This window comes from Penaeus monodon, chromosome 1 (genome assembly GCF_015228065.2).
Source record: "Penaeus monodon isolate SGIC_2016 chromosome 1, NSTDA_Pmon_1, whole genome shotgun sequence".
Taxonomy (NCBI): domain Eukaryota; kingdom Metazoa; phylum Arthropoda; class Malacostraca; order Decapoda; family Penaeidae; genus Penaeus; species Penaeus monodon.
This window is the reverse complement of record NC_051386.1, coordinates 20,547,511-20,552,510: the sequence shown is the minus strand read 5'-3', so window position 1 is coordinate 20,552,510 and position 5,000 is coordinate 20,547,511.

The window sequence follows — 5,000 nt, the reverse complement described above, 5'->3', positions numbered from 1 at the left end:
CAATGCCTTTCAGCGGGACTTTCTCGTATATTCCTCCCATTCGATGTAGGCCAATAGAGTTTATTTAAGGCCTAATATACTAGGTATTGAATGACTATTCAGGGTATGATAGAGATGGCGAGACAAAAACGCATCACCCAATCCGAGATCTCTCCTCCTTGTTCTCCTTCAAGACGTGTATGAATATAATAGTAATAGTAATAGTAATAGTAATAGTAATAATAATAATAATAATAATAATAATAATAATAATAATAATAATAATAATAATAACAACAAAATAATAATGATAATGATAATAATAATATGATAATAACAATAATAAATATAATGATAATGATGATGATGATAACAATAACAAAACTGTAATTATGAAAAGCTAAAATCAATAAATTTCTTTCCTCGTCCTCCTTTAAACGTAAATGAGTATAAAAAAATAAGAAGTAGAAAAGGTAATTACGACAAAAAAAAAAGAAAAAATAGTAATAACGATAATGATAATAATAATGACGATGATGATGGTGATGGTGATGGTGATGATGATGATGATGATGATGATGATGATAATAACAATAATAATAATAATAATAACAATAATAATGACAATGACAATAACAATAACAATAACAAAACAACAATAATAATAATAATAATAATAATAATAATAATAACAATAATAACAACAATGATGATGATGATGATGATGATGATGATGATGATGATGATGATGATGATGATGATGATGATGATGATGATGATGATGATGATGATGATGATGATGATGATGATGATAATAATAATAACAAAATAATAATAATAATAACAATAATAATAACAATAACAATAACAATAACAAAACAATAATAATAATAATAACAATAATAATAATAATAATAATAATAATAATAATAATAATAATAATAATAACAAAAATAACAACAACAATAATCCTATTAAAAATAATAACAATAACAATAATAACAATAATAATAATAATCTCAAGACGCGGCGAGGGCGACCGATCGGCCAAGGGCGGCTCGCTGGTGGCAAGCCCGCGCCCACTTACCATACTGCGTGACCGACTTTCTAGCCCAACACCTGCCTCGAGGAACTTTCCTTCGACAGACGACGGGGAGTGGGTGGGAATGGGGGAACAGGGAAGGGAAATAGGGATGGGGGTGGGAGAATGGGAAGGGAAATAGGGATGGGGGTGGGAGATTGGGGAGAAGGATTGGGGGAATGGGGGAATAGTGATGACGGAAGGGGAATGGGGTGGGGAAGGGATGAGGCGAGACTGAGATTTCATACATTAAATAAATGGCAAAACAATATCGCGTTGATACCATGCTAGAAAAAAACCACAAAGCACAAACTGCATTTATCAAAAAAAAAAAAACTTAAAAACACAAAACTCTAATCCTTGCCACGAAGGTTTAAAAAGAAAAGACGAAATATTCCGGGGTACACAACGGGAACACCCTGGCCAGGATACAACAATGCGACTGCAAGCTTAAAGAAGAAGAAGACGAAGAATAAGTAGAAGAAGAAGACGAAGAAGAATAAGAAAAAGAAGGAGGAGGAGAAGGAGGAGGAGAAGGAGGAGAAGGAGAAGAAGTAGGAGAAGAAGAAGGAGAAGAAGAAGGAGAATAATAATAATATTAATAGTAATTACAATAATAATAATAATAATAATATTAATAATAATAATAATAACAATAATAACAATAATAATAATGATATTAATAACAATAATAATAATAATGATAATATTAATGAGGAGGAGGAGGAGGAGAAAAAGGAGGAGGAGGAGGAGGAGGAGAAGGAGGAGGAGATAAAAAAGAAGAGGAAGAAGAAGGAGAAGAAGAAGAAGAAGAAGAAGGAGAAGGAGAAGAAGTAGGAGTAGAAGAAGAAAAAAAAAGAAGAGAGAAAGGAAGAAAGAAAAGTGTGTCACTCGCAATACGCATCTAATCAACCGATGTGGAAAAATACGACGACGGGTTTAAATACCTTCCCGGGGGCGTCATGGTTCCGTGTTTCTCACCTGCAGGAGGACACCCGGGGAATTCGGTTGTGAGGAGAGGAGGGGGATAGGGACAGAGGGAGAAGAAGAGGGAGAGGGGGAGGACTGAAGAGGAAGAGGAGAGAGAAAGGAGAGTGGAGGGTGAGGGGGTGAAAGGAAGGGAAGGGGGTTGGAGAGAGAGAGAAAGAGAGAAAGAAAGAAAGAAAGAGAGAGAGAGAGGAGAGAGAGAGAGAGAGAGAGAGAGAGAGAGAGAGAGAGAGGAGAGAAGACAGAGGAGAGAGAGAGAGAGAAAAGACAGAGAGAGAGAGAGAGGAGAGAGAGAGAGAGAGGAGAGAGAGAGAGAGAGAGAGAGAGAGAGAGAGGAGAGAGAGAGAGAGAGAGAAAGAGAGAGAGAGAGAAAAAAAAAATAAAATGGAGAAACCCAGAGGAAAGGAAGAAAAGGAAGAAGTGATTAGCAGAAAACAATAAGGAAGAAATACCAAAAGAAAGGGAAAGGAGAGAATTAACCGGAAGTAAAAGCGAGAGTCGGGAGGGGGGGGGGGCATTGCAAAGCGCCACACACACAAAGCGAGGGGGAAGGGGGGGGGTAGGCAGGGGGAAGGAGAGGGAGGGTCTGGGAGAAGGGGAAATGCCGATTAATGAGTGCCAAGTAAAGGGCGTGGTCTCCTCCTCCTCGAACTACCCTCCTCCTCCTCCTCCTCGAGCTACAAGTAAGCACTCGAAGTCTCTTACCCGCTACAAAGAAGTATTATTACTCAGCTATTTTCCCGAAGTCAGTCTACAAACACTTCCTAACCCCGGCTGGTACGTGACAGGTCGATACAACAAAGTCACATCTACCTTCACCCTTAAACTTAAACTCGTGTTCACCGTTTCAAATACCATTCTAAAACTACATCAGTATTTATTCCTCCCTTCGTGTATTTTTTTTTTTTATCGTCATTTCTCTCGTTTCTGGAGAAAACAAAAATAAATAAAAATAATAGACGAAATGAACTGCCATCCTTGCCCCTTGGCTTCCGGTCTCCCCGCCTTGACCTGCCAGCAAGTAAATGCATTATTTTTCATTATTCTTTAAAAATAATTTTCCACTATTCTTTATACATTATTTTCCATTAATTTTTATACATTACTTTTCATTATTATTTATACATTATTTTTCATCATTCATTATCCACTATTCTTTATCAGTTCTGGTTTTGGGTTCAACCTACCCCTTTCCCCCCACCATTCTTGCCTCCTTTCCCCCACCATTCTGACCTCCCCCGCACCACTGTCACCCCTTTCCCCCACCATTCTGACCTCCCCCGCACCACTGTCACCCCTTTTCCCCCACCATTCCCTTTTCTGGCGAGAACCGGGGAACTGCCTGCGCCAATACACACGTGAGCCTGAATACAACTTGCTTATAGAAAATCCCCTGTACTGAAATTTCATCAGTTATCCCCACGACAGCATGATTGCATGCATGTCTCGGTCGATATCTGGCATTAACGTATTGCAGAGAGAAGAACCCTTAAATGATAGTCCAATATTTAGGTCAGCTGGTGTACCCCAATGGAAAACTATATATTTTCGGCGACAGTGACAAATGTGCAATGCGAGAGAACGATACAGATTCTATAGCCTAAAAGACAATGTATATGAATACATGAAAGAAATTAACACCAGTAAGGGTTCGACAAATGTATTATTGTTTTAAAATTTTGCTAGGCCTCTGTTTTTGGTTGAGTCTGGACCTAAGAAGGACAACAAAAAGGAACAGAAGAATAAGAAGAACAAGGTGATGATGATGAATAATTAATAATAATTTTTAAAAATCCTTTTCAGCATGTTAAAAAAACTAAATCATGCTTAACTACTATGATTTAATACTGACGTCTCCACACGAAGTGCTGAACACTGGCGCTTTTTATAATACGGATTTCTAATGTGATGTTTTCTCCCAGTTTATGCCCTTTGCAAGTCTACGCAGATCTTAATGCTTAACCTCGCTCCCACGTGGGAATTTAATCATTAGGATAATGAGCCAGATGCATATGGAATCGTTCACAAAATTAATGGAGTTTAAGGACCAAAAGTGAAACACTTCTTTTCTAAACGTTATGCTCACATTATACAAATATCCAAAGATTATATTTACTTTTTATAATGAAGCATTTAACTGTTTTCTTGACGTTTAAAAGAATTAAGGCGTATAGATAAACATATTTAAATTACCCCATTTAATCAACATAAGATAAAACTGGATCAAGAATGCAGTCTGCTGTTGAAATATGACTTTAGTATAATCTTAGGTCAAAACAACTTAATAAGCCATGCAAATATAAAAGAAATCCATTTTGATTAAAACTTAACTGAGTATAAAAGCTGTCTGCTAATCATTTTACAAGGGATATAAAATAAAAATCGTCAACAATTCTTGAAATTCTCACACACACACACACACACACACCACACACACACACACACACACACACACACACACACACACGCACACACATTTCATCATGATCATCACCAACGCTCTCCCTCCACTCTAGCACCGCCAAGATCAATCAATACAAGCAGTACCTCAGCTTTTCATCTTCACTGTCACCGCCCTCAGCGTCACCATCTTCACCATCCTCACCAAGGGCCGCCCCTCGCCCGTACCACCATTAAATGCAAACAATGACCAAGACTTTATGAGAGAACTTCGTAAAGTATTTTCCTTCCTTTCCCTTCCCCTTCTCTCCTCCTCCTCCTCCTCCTCCTCCCCTCCCTTCCCATCCCCTTCCCCTCCTCCCTCCCTTCCCACCCCCTTCCCCTCCTCCCTCCCCCTCCCTTCCTTTTCTCCCTCCCCCCTTCCCCCACCAGTCCGAGAGGCGACCCATGTTTACACAGGTCGGAGGTAAATAGGGTCAAGATGGAGAGGCAGGATGAAAAGGGGGAAAAAAGAGGGAGGGTGAAGGAAAGAGTGAGGACGAAAAGAGAGACG